This window comes from Narcine bancroftii, chromosome 5 (genome assembly GCF_036971445.1).
Source record: "Narcine bancroftii isolate sNarBan1 chromosome 5, sNarBan1.hap1, whole genome shotgun sequence".
NCBI classification, from domain to species: Eukaryota; Metazoa; Chordata; class Chondrichthyes; order Torpediniformes; family Narcinidae; genus Narcine; species Narcine bancroftii.
The window spans coordinates 222,184,871-222,205,147 of record NC_091473.1 but is presented as its reverse complement, the minus strand read 5'-3'; the positions used below and the strand labels follow the sequence as shown (position 1 = coordinate 222,205,147).

At 40.2% G+C, this 20,277-nt stretch overlaps 1 protein-coding gene across 10 annotated transcripts in view; it reads left to right on the top strand.

Moving 5' to 3' along the window:
* Window positions 1-20,277, top strand: part of LOC138764928 (serine/threonine-protein kinase 38) — a 132,087-nt gene that overhangs the window by 6,110 nt on the left and 105,700 nt on the right. Inside the window, exon 2 of one of the 10 annotated variants that reach the window (XM_069941391.1) lies at window positions 85-119. The exons of 7 other annotated variants lie outside the window; for them this stretch is intronic. The gene's annotated coding sequence lies outside the window, so the exon portion shown is untranslated. Of the gene's footprint in view, window positions 1-82; window positions 156-20,277 lie in introns of those variants that run through there. 2 more of the 10 variants (XM_069941387.1, XM_069941388.1) reach the window with 2 other exon arrangements.

Sequence of the window (20,277 nt, the reverse complement as noted above, 5' to 3'; positions counted from 1 at the left end):
CTCATGAATTTGAGTTTTTTGAAGAGGTGACTAAGGAGGTTGTCCAAATTGACTTTCACATGGTCTTTGTGTTCTGCATGGTAGGCTGGCCTGGAAGGTTGGATTGCACCAGATCCGAGGTGAGCTAGCCAATTGGAACCAAAATTAGCTTGGAGGTAAGGGTCAAAGGTTGCAGCAGTGGATTGTTTTCCACTTTGGAGACCTGTGACACAGGGATCGGTGCTTGGTTCACTGTTGTTTGCATTGTATGTTAACAATTTGGATGAGGATGAGCTTGGCAGAGTTAATAGTAAGGCAGATGACACCAAAATTGGTGGTATAGTGGACAGTGAAGAATGTTTCCTGAGATTATAACTGGATCTAGATGAAGTGGGCCAAAGAATGGAAGAGGGAATTTAACTCTGGCAGTGTGCGATGTTGCAATTTGGTGGGTTAAAACCAGGGTAGGACTTGCAGGTGAATGACAGAGCCCTGGAGAGTATTGTAGAAGACTTACCTGGGGGATTACAAGTATAATAAAACCTTTGTTATCTGGAATTCTAGCAATTGGCATAAGATTTCGCAGAAAATCAATGGGTTAAAAAATACGGAAGTTTAAAATTGGTGCGCATCGCCGTTACTTCGCCAATCACGCAACACACAGTTCAGATTTTCAGATTTATTGTCAGAGTACATACATGACATCACATACTGACATTCTTTTCCTGCGAGCAAGGCAGAATTGCAACTTGTTGGTAGTGCAAAAAAAACAACTCGAGGTACACATGTAAGCAAATGAAGAATATAAACAAATGAATGTAAACAAACTGCAATGCAGAGAGAATTTAAAAACTCAATAAAGTACAAAAGTAAAAGTCCTTAAATGAGTCCCTGATTGAGTTTGTTGTTGTGCAGTCTGATGGTAGAGGGATAGCAGTTGTTCTCAAGCAACTGGAAAATTCACTTAACCGGCATCTAACAATCCCCAAAGGTGCCGGATACCGGGATTTTACCGCACATAGTTACTTGAAAGTAGAGACGCAGGATGATTAAGAAAGCATTTGATGTGCTTGCCTTCATTAGTCAGGTCAATGAGTTGGGTTGTCATGTTGAGCGAATGCGTGAAGTATTGTGACTGCTTAGCAGTGGGAAGGATGTAATTGAAGAATGCAGAAAAGATCAACAGTTATGTTATTAGGACAGAAGGGTTTGAGTTATAAGGAGTGGTTGGGTCAGCTGGGACATTTCTCCAGGAACTTTGGAAGTTAAAGGAGAACTTTGTTGAGGTACATAAAATCATAATGGAGAAAGGTACGGTGGATGGTCAGTCTTCCCCCAGGATAGGGGAGCCTAAAGTTAGAGGACATATTATTTACAGAGAGAAAGAAAAGATTTAAGACACCTTTTTCATAGCGGATGGTGGGTATATAGAAATATCTGCCAGAGGAAGTGATAGAAATGTACAATTACAACCTTTAAAAGATGTAGAGAGGTACATGATGAGAAAGGTTTGGAGGGATCAAGGCCAAATGCAAGCATGTAGGCTTTAGCATATAGCTGAGACAGACAAGTTGGTTAGGATGGTTGAATTGGACCAAAGTTTCCATGCTTTATAGCTTTGACTATTATTCACACATGTGATCTTCCTGATGTCTGTGGGAGTATTAGTTCTAGCAGACATCAAACAAATTTTATCAAGTACTTGTATCCTGGGACAAATACAGGTGTCTCGCCCAAGGTTTCATCTGGAATATATAATTTCTTGCCAGCTCAGAGCTCTGTATTCTGCACAGCTGTGGGATTGTGGTTCTCTAATTGGGTGTGTTCCCAGTAAACTCCTACAGCAGATCAGAGAGATGGTATATTTGTGGTTGCTGTAGGCTTTGTGTGATTCTGACTTTGCAACTTTTTTGAATAAAGGATCCTACATATTTGCTATGTCAGACACCACTCTTCATGGTGTCTCTTTATTTCACTGTTTGTAGAGCACCTCTTTGGTTATATACACCAATGTATTACATACATTTGGTAGCAAAGTATGCCAAGAGAAGTCAGAACCATAGAACGCTACAGCATGGAAAACAAGCCATTCGGGCCAAAGCCGACCATCATCTCCCGAGACTCACTGACTTGCTCCCATACCATAACCCTCCAGTCCTCTCTCATCCATGTACCTATCCAATTTACTTTTAAAACACAAGATCAAGCCCGCATTCACTACATCAGATGGCAGCTCATTCCATACTACCACCAACCTCTGAGTGAAAAATTTCCCCCCAAACCTCTCCCCTTTCAGTGTAAAAACTGTCAACTCGTATTTATTGCCCCTAATCTGTGTAAAAAGCCTATTCACATCCACTCCATCTATACCTCTTAATAATCTTGTAAACCTTGATCAAATCGCCCCTCAATGAATAAAATCCTAACCTGAATAATGTTCTAACCTATAACCCAACCCCCAAAGACCAGCAACATCCTAGTAAATCTTCTCTGCACTCTCTTAATCTTATTGATAATCTTCCTGTAGTTAGGCACCCAGAACTGCACACAATATTCCAAATTTGGCCTTACCAATGTCTTAAATAATTTCAACATAACATCGCAACTCCTATATTTCATACTTTGATTTATAAAGACTGAGATACCAAAAGCTTTCTTTACAACTCTGTCCACATGTGTCGGCACCTTCAGGGAGCAATGCATCTGCACTCCTAAATCCCTCTGCTCCTCCGCACTCCTCAGTGCCTTATCATTTACTATATATCTCCTACCTTGGTTTCCCCTTCCAAAATGCATCACCTCACACTTGTCTGCACTAAACTCCATCTACCACTTTCTGGCCCATTCATACCTTGATGTCACTTTTTATTTTTGTGCGTACTGTGGTCCTGTAGTCACATTTTACATTAGCATAAATTTTCTTTAATGGAAGTTTGTACAGTGCTACTGTAATATAGAATGTCGGCTTGAAAGGCATTGCTGGTCGCATAGTATGCTAGCATTCACTTCACAAGTCAGTAAAAGGGACCTGTGTTAACTTTATCTCCACATACAATTCATTATATTCTAATCTGTACTACCATTATAGATGTTTGTGTATATGACACCTCTGTGATCAATTTTTATGCAAGTTTAATTGATTTCAGAATGTGAAAAATAATTTCATCGGCTTAGTTTTTTGGGGGATTCTTAACTATAGTAATTGTCATATGCAGCATGTGTAAGTCACTTGAGAAATGTGTATTGTTGCAGAGCCCAGCGGATGAGTGTCAAAACGTCACCCTGAAGTTTGGTGGAAGTTGAAATGTGCTGAGTTGCACATCTAAACTCTGCAATCATGACAGTGTTGCCCTTTTTCTAGCTCTTGTACTAATAATGGGTGGAGGTGTCATGGCGTCTTTAAATTTAAATTGCAGCATTTGGGTAGACCTCCTGGGACCTGGGTGAAATTACTGGGGCAAAGATGCTGGAAGCACCTTTTAAATTGCAGGGGGATTGAACCATTAATTTAAGGGGGATCTCACCCCGCAATGACACGTCACACACTCACTGGAAGTAATGCAGGATGTTCAGACGCTGGCTGCCCAGTGATGCACGCACACAAGCGCTGACGTCACCGGAATTTTTCAAATTGGCCATGGACGAGACATGGGTAAGTTTAACTGGGTTCTCTGACTACTTCTGAGGTAGGTCAGGGACCTGGTTGGATCCTTTCTAACTGCCGCATAACTGGGGCCCTAAACCCCATTTTACACAGCAGTTTGAAAGGGCCTACATATATAAGACTCTGTATGGAAGGGGGATAAGGTAAAGTTGAACAATTACTTTCTTTTGCAACCACAGGACTCCTAAAGAGTTTTGTGATCAATGATGTACTTGGTGACATGGAAATGTTCCAGACTAAGTCACCGAGGAAGCCATAGCCATAAAAATTGTTAATAATATCTAGGAAGCTACACCCAGTAGCTTATTTCAGAGACAGGGAAAATCTTATCTCCTTACTGATTTAAACCATAGCACTGCCAGCAATTCCTCCTGTTTGGATTGGTTCCACCACCCGTATAAGGTGTGGGTTCTCCTCATGGGGTCAGTTGAAAGGATTAGTGGTCTTGTATAGATGTTTTCCTTTCAACCTGCCACTGTGTATATTCAAGAGGGAAATGTTTGTGTGCGTTTTGATTAATATGGTTCATAGTGTGAAAAATAAAAAAATAAAAAAACCTGCTCCAACAAACCTTTACACACCAAGCTGCATGATTTAAACCTGCTAACTTGCACACAGCAGCATTGAGGCTATGCAAGGCAGCAGACAGGGTTGCAGGAAATCCCAAGAAAATGCAATTTCTTGTGCTTGGCAGAGTTCTTCTGAGATGTAAACTTTCAAGGCAAGTTGTCCTTTCAACATGAAATATCAGAAGACTGCGATTCCAATCTTACTCTTAAAAAATGCTAAGTAAAACACAGGATTCTGTTGACACAGAGGTTAAGTGAAGAAACACAAATGCTGGAGAAACTCAGCAGGTCAAACAGTACCTTTATGTAGCAAAGGTAAAGATGCATCACCAAAGTTTTGGGCTTGAGCCTTTCATCAAGGTGTGGGGGAACATGAGAGATGTCTGAACAAAAGGGGGGGGGTGGTGAGGGGGGTGGGGGGAGGACCACAGAAAGGGGAGCGGAATGGTAGACAGATTCGCATGTACATCTCTAAAAGAAAGCTGTAAGTTAGAGATCTTTCAGTTGACATGTTAAACAAAAACTTTGGATATAAAAGATTCTGGAGAATCATTTTCAGGGATGACCTTGGTCATCTAACCCAAGATTATTTCACTGAAAACTTTTGGAATGGCCACATCTATATTCTGGCTATCCATTCCGTACGACGATGATGGCTCCTTTCAGTCAGTTTGTGTGGTTTGATATGAGAATACCCAACTCCTCAGAAAGGAACAGTGTATGCATGAATGGATTTAGGTGAGTCGGGGTTGTACAGATCCAGACCCACCCTCTCAACATCCCCTCCTGGATCCAGCAACATAGTGAGGTCCAAGATGGCTGGGGAAGTTATGTTGCAGTGAATGGCCAGACCAAGCTTCGATACAAGGAACGTCCTTTCTGTGCTTCACCGCACGTGTTTGCTAGATGACCATTGACCTTACAAGAGGGTTCGTCCTTTGACAGGTCTTGTTTTTCATCCTGCTGTCAAGCCACCCTCTGCACCAGACAAGCCTGGTGGGGGAGCCAGTTTAGTTGCTGACCACCTGACCATGCGACAGGTAGTACTGGGTTGCCTCAGACGAGTGACCTGACAGAGGTGTATATAAACAGTATATTTGCATTTATTGTTTTTGCAATATGGCTTTAATTTTATTTAAAAAAATATAATTTTTGAAACTCTGTACATTGTAGACATACTAGGCATGCAGTGAGTGAAAGAACCACATAGAGTCGAAAGTGAGTTGAACCAACTGACTTTAATAAACTCTCGCATGCATTTAAGTCCCTCGGAACCCGATGCTGCTCCTGGGACTTTTATGACATCAGCTGCTAGGCTGTGGCTTGCCCTGCACCTGGACCTCTCACGGTCAGATCTGCTGTGGACTTATCCTTAATTCTGTGAGCTGGTTTGCGCGCGCACATTCTCTCACACACAACCCCCTCACAGGTTGGGAAAAAAAACATAACACCCTCCCCTCTCTCTTTCCATTTCTCCTTTACTTTCCCCTATTGATTTTACTCTCCAACTCTCCCTCTCAAAATGCTCCCAGCTGGAAGCAGTTGAAAGAATCCCTTGTCCACGTATCATCAAGGAACATGACCTCGGGCTCCTGGGCAGGAGATATTTCATTCCCTTCCCTCCTATCCGCTCCCCTCCTATCCCCTTCCCTCCCTCCCTTCTCGGCACACCATATGACGACTCCAAATCCTCCCCTCGCCCTACTTTCCTGGTTTGCATGTGTGATAGGTCTTGGAGATGTTTTGGAGTCGGAGCACCAGTGACCAGGGAGATTGGAACCAGCCAACTCATTGGTGAGTGTTCCATCAGCCTGGGTGCCTCCCTGGGGATTAGCGGCAGCGGTGGGTTTGTATCAGATCGTCAGCAGCGGTTGGCTGATGTCAGTAATTGGCAGCCACATTGGGTTCAACTCAGTGATTGGCAGTGGCCAGCATTTTTTTTGTTGATAATTAAACATTATTTTAATGCTTAAAAAGCCTTCCCTTTTTGTTTTAAGCATTGATACAAGTGATTTGCTTTTGCTTCTGAGGCTGTTTTTTAAAAAAAAACCTCTGACAAAAAAAAAACATTTATCTGACATTGGCCCAGTCCTGCCATTTCCTCTTTGGAAATTTGGAAATGGCCACCCTACTCACAGGGAGTACACCTTTTTTTTAAAGTATTACCCAAGGGCAGCAAGCTATGCTGATCTGGTATCTCCAGGACAGCTGTCTCTACTAAGCCTACACAGTGAGTGTCTGCTTTCTGGATACCTAGACGTAGCAGGTGCACAATATACTGGACCTCAACTCATCCATCAATAATTTACCTGATCACCTCCTCCCTTATCCAACCACCTTGGCTATTAAACTTGTGCCATGGGTTTTTAAATTGCTTCTATTCTCTCTTTTTTTTTTCACACCATAAATCACATTAGCCATGATATACACTATTTCTTTTTCACACATATACAGTGACTTAAATTGCTTCTATTCTCAATATCATCAAAAGTAAATTATGTTTTGCAACAAACTGTACCTGTCTTATCTAGTATGAACCAGTGTATCTGCTTTATATTAATGATGACAAGATGTAAGCTGTGGTTCAGTGTCCAGTGTTCCTGGCTTAGAGTCAAGAGATTAAAAGGTCAAGCCACATCTCCACACAGTACGAACTGAGTACTATGGTATTAGAAACACTATCTTTTCACTTTGGGATAAACCTTTTACACCATTCCTGTGGAGACATCTTCCCAGTGTCCTGGCCCTGATCAACCATCATTATGAGGGAATGTCTTCATTTAATTGATTTTTGTGAGAGCTTGTTGCATTATTCTTTGCATTACAATAATGCATACACTTTAATAGTCATAAAGTTGTACATCAATGCTTGTAACATCCTTTGGTTACAATCGAAGTAAGAAGTTTTATGATGACTGAAATTGATTATTTTTGCAATTAATCTGAAGTTCTGTAGAAGTCAAAACAAAGCTAAAATTGTTTGATCATTTGTGACCTCTCCATGATATCTAATTGTAGGGAAGCCAACAGGGTTTTAGTTGCAAAGTGATAGATTTCAGGTTGTTCACCAGAATTAGATGTGTAAATTAATGTTGGGATTTGTGTGAAGGAATATTTGTTGTTAAGATGCTCTTGTATAATATTTGCTGGCTGGTGACATTGGTCTTATGATGCTTGCAGAAGCTTTTGAGTGCTTTTATGTTTACTTATTTTTGCTGCTTATTCTATGAATGCACATCTAAAGGCATGCTGGAATGCATGATTGCATTCTGCTAGTGTACTAAAAGGGCCAATGCTCGCACTCTGGGAAGGGTTATTTCCCAGGCTATTTTGACTTCTGAGTGCTCAACAGCGATCCAGAGAAGAGGTTGGGTGTGTTTCTCTTTTTTCATCAAAGCAAGAACTAGTCTTATTCTTGTGATCAGGCTGTGTAAGCAATTGGCTCGACTGGTTCATACGAAGACATCCCAATAGTTGTGACTGCCCCACTGATGCATTGAATAATGATATACTTTTGTATATTTGTATTGACACCAGTCTCCTTTGGGACCTTGGGACCACAGCAAAGATTCTCATCCTTAAATAGTAAATTCAATCTGCTGTTGTAAGTCTGCAATTCTTTTTTTAATAATTTTTTATTTTTCACACTGTGAACCATATCAAGCAAAATATATACAAATGTTTCTCATTAAATATACACAGTGGCATTTTCTCCTTTTTTCCCCCCCTACTCTCCCTCTCCCCCTTCCCACCCCCCTCTAAAACCAATAAACAATCAACATATCTTTGGCTTGGCTTCGCGGACGAAGATTTATGGAGGGGTATGTCCACGTCTGCTGCAGGCTCATTGGTGACTGACAAGTTCAATGCGGGACAGGCAGGCACGGTTGCAGCGGTTGCAAGGGAAAATTGGTTGGTTGGTGTTGGGGGTTGGGTTTTTCCTCCTTTGTCTTTTGTCAGTGAGGTGGGCTCTGCGGACTTCTTCAAAGGAGGTTGCTGCCCGCCGAACTGTGAGGCGCCAAGATGCAATACAATACAATAAAACCATTAAACAATGTCATCACACAATAAAAATAAACAAGAAAAATGTGTCATCTACTTTTACACGCTAGATCAAGTCGTTTTGTCTTCATATCATTTTAGGGGGTTGAGGCCTGAGGCAAGCCCTCTCTTTTATGTTCCATGTATGGTTCCCAAATTTGTTCAAATGATGTGACTTTATTTTTTAAATTATATGTTATTTTTTTCCCAATGGAATACATTTATTCATTTCCATGTACCATTGCTGTATTCTCAGGCTCTCTTCCATTTTCCAAGTTGACATTATACATTTTTTTGCTACTGCTAAGGCTATCATAATAAATCTTTTTAGTGCTTTATCCAATTTGAGGCCGAATTCCTTACTTCTTATATTACTTAGAAGAAAGATCTCTGGATTTTTTGGTATGTTATTTTTTGTGATTTTATTTAATATCTGATTTAGATCTTCCAAAAAAAATCTTTTTCTTACATGCCCAAATTTCATGTACCGTTGTTCCCATTTCCTTCTTACAGCGAAAACATCTATCTGATAATGTTGGATCCCATTCTTTTAAATTTTGAGGCGTGATTATATAACCTGTGTAACCAATTATACTGAATCATGCGTAACCTTGTATTTATTATATTCTTCATAGTTCCAGAGCATAACTTTTCCCATGTTTCATTTTTTATCTTTGTTTAAATCCTTTTCCCACTTTTGTTTGGGTTTATAGCTTATTTCATCATTTTCCTTATCTTGAAGCTTAATGTACATGTTCGTTATCAATCTTTTAATTATCATTGTGTCTGTAATCACATATTCAAAGCTGCTTTCTTCTGGTAATCTCAGCCTGTTTCCCAATTTATCCTTTAAGTAGGCTTTCAGTTGATGATATGCAAACATTGTACCATGAGTTATTCCATATTTGTACTTCAACTGTTCAAATGTGTTAATAAATTATTTCCCAAAAAACAATTTTCTATTCTTTTGATTCCTTTTCTCTCCCATTCTCAAAAGGAAAGGATATTTATTGTAAAAGGAATTAGCGGATTTTGCGTCAGTAATAATTTTGGTATTTGATCATTCGTTTTTTTCCTTTCTAAGTGCATCTTCTTCCATGTATTAAGTAAATGATGCAGTACTGAATAGTTTTTATATTGCACCAGCTTTTCATCCCACTTATAAAGTATATGTTCCGGTACCTTCTCCCCTATTTTATCTAGTTCTATCTTAGTCCAGTCTGGTTTTTCCCTTGTCTGGTAAGAATTTGATAAATACCTTAATTGTGCTGCTCTATAATAATTTTTAAAGTTTGGTAACAGCAAACCACCTTTGTTGTACCTCTCTGTTAATTTATCTAACTCTATCCTCCGTTTTCCCCCCCTTTCCACAAGAATTTCCTTATTATTTTCTTTACTTCATTAAAGAATTTCTCTGTTAAGGGAATTTGCAATGATTGAAGTAAGTATTGTATCCTTGGGAAGACATTCATTTTAAAGCAATTTACCCTCCCTATCAACATTAGCGGTAATTCTTTCCAATGTTCTCAGTTTTCTTGCAATTTCTTTATTAGTGGGTGATAATTTAGTTTGTACAGGTGGCTTAAGTTATTATCTAACCTAATACCTAAGTATCGGATTGCTTATGTTTGCCATTTAAATGGTGATTCTTTTTTAAATTCTGTATAATCCGCATAACTCATTGGCATCACTTCACTTTTATTTGCGTTGAGCTTGTACCCCGAATTTTCTCCATACTCCTTCAATTTCTTATATAATTCTTTCATTGATATTTCTGGTTCTGTTAAGTATACTATGATGCCATCTGCAAATAAACTGATTTTATACTCTTTCTCCTTTATTTTTATCCCTTTTATTTTATTTTCTGTTCTTATCAGTTCTGCCAATTGCTAAAGCGAACAATGAGGGGGGATAATGGACATCCCTGTCTAGTTGACCTACTTAATTTAAATTTGTTTGATACATATCCATTGACTGCTACCTTCGCCAATGGTCCATTATACAATGCTTTAATCCAATTTATATATTTTTCTGGTAGATTGAACTTCTGTAATACTTTAAATAAGTAGTTCCAGTCTACTCTGTCAAAGGCTTTTTTCTGCATCTAGAGCAACAGCCACTGTTGGCTTCTTATTTCCTTGAACTGCATGAATTAGATTAATAAGTTTACAGGCATTATCCGCTGTTCGTCTTTTCTTAATAAATCCAGTTTGATCTTGTTTTACTATTTTTGGTACACAATCGGCCAATCTGCATGCTAATAATTTCACTATTATCTTATCTGAATTAAGTAGAGATATTGGTCTATATGATGCTAGTGTCAATGGATCCTTCCCCTTCTTTGGTATTACTGTAATTATTGCTGTCTTGCATGAATCTGGAAAGTTTTGTGTTTCTTCTATCTGGTTCATTACTTCCATGAGAGGAGGAATTAATAACTCTTTAAATGTTTAATAGAATTCCATTGGGAATCCATTCTCTCCAGGCGTTTTATTGTTTGGCAGCTTTTTTAATATATCTTTTACTTCCTCTATTTCAAATGGATTTATCAGTTTGTTTTGTTCCTCTTCTTGCAATTTTGGCAGTTCAATTTTAGTTAAAAACTCTTCTATTTTATCATCTTTCTCCTCATTCTCAGTTTGGTATAATTGTTCATAGCATTCCTTAAATTTCTCATTAATCTCTATTGAGTTATATGTAATTTGTTTGTCCTTTTTCCTTGATGCCAATACAGTTCTTTTAGCTTGTTCTAAGTTGCTAGGCTAATATTTGTGTTTTTTCTACCAGTTCGTAAACTTTTGCTTTATTTTCATTGTTCTTATCCACCTTGTACATTTGTAATGTTTCGTATTTAATTTTTTTGTCCGCCAATTCTCTCCTTTTCGTTATATCATCCCTTTTTACTAGTTCCTTTTCTGTACTTACTATCTCCCTTTCCAACTGCTCTATTTTCCAAATGTAGTCCTTTTTAATCTTAGTTACATAACTTATCTGCCCTCTAATGAAGGCTTTCATTGCATCCCATAATATAAATTTGTCTTTCACTGATTCCGTATTTATTACAAAAAATGTTTTAATTTGGCGTTCAGTAAACTCTCTAAATTCCTGCCTTTTAAGTAGCATGGGGTTTAAACTCCATCTATATGTTCTTGGTGGGATGTCCTCCAGTTCTGTTGCTAATAACAGGGGTGAATGATCAGATAGTAATCTAGCTTTATATTCAGTTTACCTAACTCTCCCTTGAATATGGGCCGACAACAAGTATGTTTTATGCCTACTTGAATAATATGAGTATTCCTTCTCTCTTGGGTGCTGATTCCTCTAAGTTTCATTTCCTTGATTTAACCATAAATTTATCCACTTTATTCTTTTTGATTGTCTTTTATCCAGTTTTATCCAACATTGGATCCAAATTAAGGATAAAACCCCCTTCTATCAATATATTTCCTTGTGTATCTACAATCTTCAAAAAAATATCCTGCATAAACTTTGATGCTCCTCATTAGGTGCATATATATTGAGCAAATTTCAAAATTCTGAATATATCTGACACTTTATCATTACATACCTCCCTGCTGGATCTATTATCTCCTCCTCTATTTTGATTGGCATTTTTATTAATTAACATAGCTACACCTCTTTATGATATGATGCTGGCGCTACATGTCCTATCCAGTCTCTCTTTAATTTGTTATAACCATATAACCATTTACGGAGTGGAAACAGGCCATGTTGGCCTTTCGAGTCTGCACCGGTTCACAGATTTTGTGCGCCCTCTTAAGGCATTGGTCCCGGTAGATCTTCATTCAATAACGATGGGAAAAGCTATGCTCCAGAACTATGAGAAATACAATGTTCCACTTCAGTTCGATGTGTTTTCTGCACAAATGCTATATCTATTTTTTTTCAGTAAATTTAATAGCTTCTTCCTTTTAATGTATTCCATTAATGTTTATAGTCATATAGTTCAACGAGGGCATATCATATCCTCTTTACACCTCATTTCCACTTCCTCACCACCACCATCCCCCTTTTCCCGATTTTCATCTCTGTTTTCCCTTTTTAAACTCAATGTATGACAACACATTTAAAACATAAAATACTCCCACAACTCCCACATGCAATATTACCTTAACCCCAACTACCCCCGCTCCCTCCCTGAGTTGTCCCTTATCCCTTGCCAGGCAACCACAACTCCCCTTTCCATTTGGATTGCGAACTTGCTCGCAAGCGTCAACTGATTTCTCAGTGACGGTTATTCTCTCCCCCCACCCCCCCAGAAAACATTTTTTTACACATATAACAAAGTTCTCCCTTTTTTTTCCCCCTTCCTTCCTTCCCTTCTCTTTCCCTTCTTTAGTTCTTTACATATACATTGTTTTTACATCTTTATATATACTTTATCGCTGTTCTTTATTCTTATTACATCTCTTCATCTCTCCTTCTGTCCTGCAGGCGTTCTGCAAATTCTTGTGCTTCCTCTGGATCAGAGAACAGTCTGTTTTGCTCCCTGGGGTTAAATATTTTAAGCACAGCTGGATGTCAAAGCATGAATTTATAACCTTTTTTCCATAGGATCGATTTTGCTGTATTAAACTCTTTCCTCTTCTTTAAGAGTTCAAAACTTATGTCTGGGTAAAAAAATATTTTTTAATCCTTGTATTCCAATGTTTTATTGTCTTCTCTAATTTTATTCCTTGCCTACTCCAGTATATTTTCTCTTGTCGTATATCTCAAAAATTTTACTAAAATGGATCTTGGATTTTGATGTGTCTGTGGTTTCGGAGCTAGTGTTCTGTGTGCCCTTTCTATTTCCATTTCTTCCTGCATTTCTGTTGTTCCCAGGACCTTCGGGATCCATTCTTTTATAAATTCCTTCATATTTGTGCCTTCTTCATCTTCCTTTAAGCCCACTATTTTTATGTTGTTTTGCCTACTCTAATTTTCCAATATATCAATTTTCTGAGCTAACATCTCTTGTGTCTCTTTAAAATATTTTTATCACTTTCTTCCAATTTTCTTCAAGTCGTTTACTTCCATTTCTACAGCCGTATCTCGTTCTTCCACATTTTCTAATCTTTTCCCTATTTCTGTCATGACTAGTTCTAATCTTTGCATTTTATCTTCTGTTCTTTTCATTTTTCTTTTAATTGCACTAAATTCTAATGACAACCATTCTTTTAATGCTCTCATTTGTTCTTCAAAAAAAGCTTTATCTATATTCTCTCCATCTGTTTTACCTTCTATCTCTCTGTGAAGATCTTGATCTTCTTCCTCTTCTTCTGTGTCTGTACCTGTGTTTGTGTCTTCTTCTCTTTATATCTCTGTCTCTTCTGATTTTTCTGTTGAGTTGCTTGCCTCACATTGTCGGGTCTCTTCTTGCTTGACCTCTTGCTGTTGGTCCTCTCCTTTTGAGCTGCTCATCTGTCGAGCCTCCTGCTGCTGCTCCTCTTGCCATTCACCCCGTTGACTTTCTTTCTCACCTGGTACTTCACTCCCTCTCTTGTCGCTTTTCTTATCTTCCAGCTGAGAGCCCTGGTGTCCCTCAGCTGCTCGTGCCGTGGTTGCCTGCTCCTCAGCTGAGACCCCCTCCCGTCGGTGTTTTCCTTTACCTTTGATTGTGCACTCCTCGTGCGCGACTCCTTGCGCATGCGCAGTTGCGCACTTTTGTTTGGCTCAGAGAGCCATTTTTGCAGTCCACTGGTTGGGGGTTTGCCACTCCCCAGGGCCGACACCAACCTCTGAGATCGAGCGCTCTTTGCCACCACGGCTCCCTGTTCCTTCGTGCAGGTAAGGCCTTCTCCTTTCTTTTCTGGTGGCTTTTTATTTACTTTTTCCTTATTAATTGCCTTTTTAATTCTCTTCTCTGCAACTTTATCTTTTATTTCTTATATTTTATATTTATTGAACTTTGACTTTTCTTAACTTTTTTCCTTCTTTTCTGGAGAGGGCTGGTTTGATCTGACTGGCCGCTACTCCATCATGTGACTCCCACCCCCCAAGTCTGCAATTCTTCAGGCTGTTGCACAATATATAGTAGAGAAGAAATCCATTTAGGACAGCGAGTCTTTGCTGGCTTTTGGTTCTCCCTACTGTCATTTTTTGCTTTTTTTTTAAAGCTTTTATTTAGTTTCTTTGTATCATATATGTACCGTATATGTATATGTATATTCATTGGAGCGACTTCATCCCTAACATCGAAGTACTCGAGATGGCAGAGGCCGACAGCATCGAATCCATGCTGCTGAAGACCCAACTGCACTGGGTGGGTCACGTCTCCAGAATGGAGGTCCATCGCCTTCCCAAGATTGTGTTATATGGCGAGCTCTCCACTGGCCACCGTGACAGAGGTGCACCAAAGAAGAGGTACAAGGACTGCCTAAAGAAATCTCTTGGTGCCTGCCATATTGACCACCGCCAGTGGGCTGATATCGCCTCAAACCGTGCATCTTGGCGCCTCACAGTTCGGCAGGCAGCAACCTCCTTTGAAGAAGACCGCAGAGCCCACCTCACTGACAAAAGACAAAGGAGGAAAAACCCAACCCCAACCAACCAATTTTCCCCTGCAACCGCTGCAACCGTGTCTGCTTGTCCCGCATTGGACTTGTCAGCCACAAACGAGCCTGCAGCTGAAGTGGACATTACCCCTCCATAAATCTTCATCCACGAAGCCAAGCCAAAGAAAGAAGAAGATGTATGTGTAATGCCAGGGGGGTATTTTAAATCTTAAGATTTTGCCATGTCTTTTACTGGTCATGAATCTGTGACCTTGTCAAACATTTAAAATTCATGTTTGACCTTTAGGCTGTGGTAAGCAAAGAGAAACTAATCTTAACTTTTGGATGATTTTGGTTTCTTTTTTCCCCTTGAACCCTTTATCTCCAGAACTATTCAAGTAAATTCCTTTGGTACTTGATCCTAAAGGTGTGATGCCCTTAATTGGCTATAGTATCCTTGTTAGAGTCAAGTTAGTGTGTTGTGTTTGGCACATTTACCTGGTGTTTATATGGCTATTTAGAAAAATTCCAAATGTCATTATTTATTATCTGTTTTTAGTCTGTCCTGTCATCTTCAAAAATGTACACTTGAGCGTCTTCAGTTACTCCATTCCTTGGATTCCTTCTTAAATTCTGCTGTTGAACATGTATAATCTCCTCCAATTCTTACTATGGATTTTTCTCAGGAGTTTGCAGAGGTTTGGTATGACATTGAAAACCTTGGCAGACTTTGAGATTATACATTCAATTTATTGTCATTGTAATAAAACAGTGTCATATTGCATGAAATTTCTTTTGTCTGCTGTAAGGCAGACAGATTTGCCATTGGCAGAAATTGCCTGAAGTGCCTCTAGTCAGAGAAAGAGAAACAAAAGATAGTCTTCTCCCCCCCACCCCCTCCCCCCCTCGAGTCACTGTGTGTCTGTAGATTCGCCTCTAGTGCTTCTGCAGCCTCAGAGTCCATCCAAACCATTGGCAACCTGAGCTCCAGATCCAAACTTCCAACACAATCAGGAACCCTTTGGTGCCTTCGGCATCCCCTCTCATCCATCCCAGTTCTGATACCTGGCACCGCTTCAGTCAGTCTCCAGCAGTCCATAGCTCGGCGCAAGTCTCCCGACTGCAGTTTCCAGCAACCTCTGGGTTCCTTATCTCGTGTTGCCAGCAGCCCGCCGAATGCATTGGCCTTTCAGCCGCAGAACTCCCTCGCTGGTCTGCCGCCGTGGTCACCATCCCTGTGGATCGACTTTCTGTTTCTTCTCAGATGGGGGATAGCCTCATTTTACAGATGTATATTGGAAAGTGTGCTGACCGGCTGCATAACCCCCTGGTGTGGGGGCACCAATATCTCTGAGCAGAAAGCCATGCAAAAGATAGTGGGCACAGCCCAGTACATCATAGGCAAAACTCTCCCCACCATTGAGAAAATCTATAAGGAATGCTGCTGTTGGAGAGCAACAGCAATCACCAAGAATCCACGCCACATGCTTTGTTCTCACTACTACCATCAGGAAAGAGATATACTGTAGATGCCACAAGACTCCTACTACCAGGATCAGGAACATTTTCTACCTTTCCACCATCAGATTCCTCAATCACAAACCTAATTAGAGACTCATTTAAGGACGCTTAACTGTTCACATTATTTATTATTGAATATTTATTTTCTGTATTGCATAGTTTGCACTTAAGTATAGTTTTTTCCCCCACTACTGATAAGTAGAAATTCTACCTGGCCTGCAGGACAAAGAATCTCAGGGTTGTATGTGATGTCATGTATGTACTCTGACAATAAATCTGAAATCTCTCTTGCTTAAAGCCTTGCTAATATACTTAATACAAATAAAGACTCTTACTAAGGAGGGATAGGGACTTGCCTCAGCGGCGAGCGGCATCAACCAGCTTGTTAATGTTGAATTTCATCTGCCATTTTATCAACTTGATTTTGTTTTGCTGTTTAATTCTGTTCCATAGTGTCTGCCATAACTACATTTTTGTGATCTATTTGTGTGTATATAAAGATAGATATCTCAGACATTCCTTCCGCTGTCCTTGATGTTGTAGCATTACTTAATGCAAGAAAAAACAAACCCCAGATCATATGAACATATCCTACCAGAAAAAAACGACCATTTATATACCCACATCAGATCCAAACATTTAATTTTGAGTGATATTTCCTTGCATCTCCAGACTTGATTCAAAACTAATGTTTTCTTCAATTAGATGAAATGTAAAATAGAGTATGTTATCATAACCTATTCCGATATAAAACAATGAATATTATTCTGTGGAAATATAAAGCAATAAATGTTATCTTGCTCTGAATATAAAATTGAGAAATTATTATCCACCGTGTTTCCTGTTTATTCTAATATAAAACACCTGCTAAGATTCATCTACACTGTGATACAGTAAAACCCCTGGTATCCAGTACCTATGAGGATTGTGGATGCTGTATATGCAAATTTTCTGTTTGCCTGAGACTCACTCTTACAGTGCCTAACTAATACACCTGCATTAAGAATAAACTATTTTAAAAGACAATTAATATTGTAAATTTACTTTTATTTGTAAATAATGAAAATTTACAGTGCAAAATGTAAAGTAATTTGAAAAATAAAATCAGTATTGTAGCCCTTAATTATATAAAGTTCACTTTAATCAGGTAATTCCCATAACTCTCAAAATTTAAATTCGGACCCTGCTAACAGTGTTGGGCTGTAACAGTGTTGGGCTGTAACAGTGTTGGGCTGTAACAGTGTGGGGCTGTAACAGTGTGGGGCTGTAACAGTGTGGGGCTGTAACAGTGTGGGGCTGTAACAGTGTGGGGCTGTAACAGTGTGGGGCTGTAACAGTGTGGGGCTGTAACAGTGTGGGGCTGTAACAGTGTGGGGCTGTAACAGTGTGGGGCTGTAACAGTGTGGGGCTGTAACAGTGTGGGGCTGTAACAGTGTGGGGCTGTAACAGTGTGGGGCTGTAACAGTGTGGGGCTGTAACAGTGTGGGGCTGTAACAGTGTGGGGCTGTAACAGTGTGGGGCTGTAACAGTGTGGGGCTGTAACAGTGTGGGGCTGTAACAGTGTGGGGCTGTAACAGTGTGGGGCTGTAACAGTGTGGGGCTGTAACAGTGTGGGGCTGTAACAGTGTGGGGCTGTAACAGTGTGGGGCTGTAACAGTGTGGGGCTGTAACAGTGTGGGGCTGTAACAGTGTGGGGCTGTAACAGTGTGGGGCTGTAACAGTGTGGGGCTGTAACAGTGTGGGGCTGTAACAGTGTGGGGCTGTAACAGTGTGGGGCTGTAACAGTGTGGGGCTGTAACAGTGTTGCCATCATAATCAACCTCCTACCTTGTTTACAGATTAAAACCATGCTAATATAATTAATACAAATAAAGATAAAGACTGCTGCTAGGCAGGGATAGGGAGACTCACTCCAGTGGTGTGCGGCATCAACCAGCTTTTCATCCTCAGCAATGCCACTTTATTCAACAAGCTGCTTGCAGGCAGGGTACGACCATGGTGTTCCACTGGCTGAATATTTGCTCCCATCTTCACCAAGGGTTTGTGTCTTACTTTTACAATTTCAAACTTTTAAAATTTGTATTTATTCTTTTTTTTTTATTGTATCTATATTTATTTATTTCCTTTTTTTTTCTTGCTTAGTTGATTGAATTCTGGATTACAGAGATTTTACAGTAATCCCAAGAGTCCAGTCGTGCTGATTCTTGAAACCTGCATTTTTTAAATGTCTTTTCCAGTTCTGAAGCATCTCCATCTTGAAACACTACCATATTTTCACCTATATAACACGCAGAAAATCATAAATTATGTCAAAATATATATTTTTGTATAATGTGCACATGCGTATAATGCACGGGTGTAGTATTCTAAATTCTGACTGGCAATAGCAGTTTGTACCTAAAAACTTACCTTTCTGAATGCCCTGTGGCTGGCTCCAAGGCGTCGATTCCAACCTTTCTTGGGGAAGGATAATCTCTGCCGCCTGACCTGAATGTATAGCCGCTGCAAGCAGCTGGTTAGAGACAGGCTGATGATGCTGTCAGCCTGTGACCCTTCTCCTCATTCACTCCTCTACCTCCATGACCCCCTAAAGGTCGGGGGAGCTGGAGCTGTCAGGGGGTGGCCGGTGTGGGCTGTGACTGCCTCACCGGGCTGCTTCGGGCTTTGAGGCTGCTCTCTGCAGCTCAAAATGAAGTAGAATAATGGCCATCTTCCCTACCCATAATCCCCCACGTAGCTGGAACTGTTCTGGGAACAAAGCTGTTCCAGTTGTGTAGGGGATTATGGGTAGGGAAGACGGCCATTGCTCTACTGCGTATTTATGACGGGTGGCGCTATGGCACCAGGTGCCCTGCCTCCATTGGCTCCAGAGGGTGCTACAAGGCACCTCTCGATATGAATGGGATGCTGGAGCAGCCTTTTAGGGGTGTTGTCTGAAAGGTAAGTTTTAAGTTTGAGATCCGCTCTTGTAGCTGGCCTCCAGGCGGAGGCCTGACATGAAATGGCCTATTGATAAGGTGCAAGGCTCTAGTCAGAATGTCCTGTTTATAGGAATATCATGGCATTTAGTACAGAGATATTCCCAAGATCAAAATTTTCCACGCTCGCTATAAATTACCAGTGCGTCTTTCCCATGGCTGCTATTAATTGTGTGCATTCTTTCAATGCTACTATGATATTCCCTCGCCCACTATTATATTCCCACGCTCGCTATAAATTGCCAGTGCATCTTTCTCACGCCCGCTATTAATTGTGCATGTTCTTTCAACATATAAAAATATTCTTGTATACCGCGCATGCATATAATGTGCGGTGGGGATACCTGGTTTGTAAAATATACGTATAACGAGTATATTACGGTAATTGTTTCTCTGTTGCTGCCTGATCTGCTGAGTATTTCCAGCATTTTTAAAAATTCTTTACAGGTTAACAGGAAACTGGGGTGGCCTCTTGGTTCTGACCTCCTGTTCCTTGTGAGGAATCCTACCAATGAGATGCAAGATTTCTTCAAAGGGAGTTGTATGAGCATCTGTGGAAGAGGCCATTCACCTCGAGTTTTTGGTGACTTCTTGCCACCATACACATTTCCCATATTCTTTTCCTTTTGCCTCACTACTCACTAGTTATTTTCTTTCAGTTGCTCATCATGTTTTTTTTTGACCTGTACTGTATCTCGGCTGCACCATTTCATCAGATGCAAGGATCGACAATGAGATAGACAACAGACTCGCCAAGGCAAATAGCGCCTTTGGAAGACTACACAAAAGAGTCTGGAAAAACAACCAACTGAAAAACCTCACAAAGATAAGCGTATACAGAGCCGTTGTCATACCCACACTCCTGTTCGGCTCCGAATCATGGGTCCTCTACCGGCACCACCTACGGCTCCTAGAACGCTTCCACAAGCGTTGTCTCCGCTCCATCCTCAACATCCATTGGAGCGCTTACATCCCTAACGTCGAAGTACTCGAGATGGCAGAGGTCGACAGCATCGAGTCCACGCTGC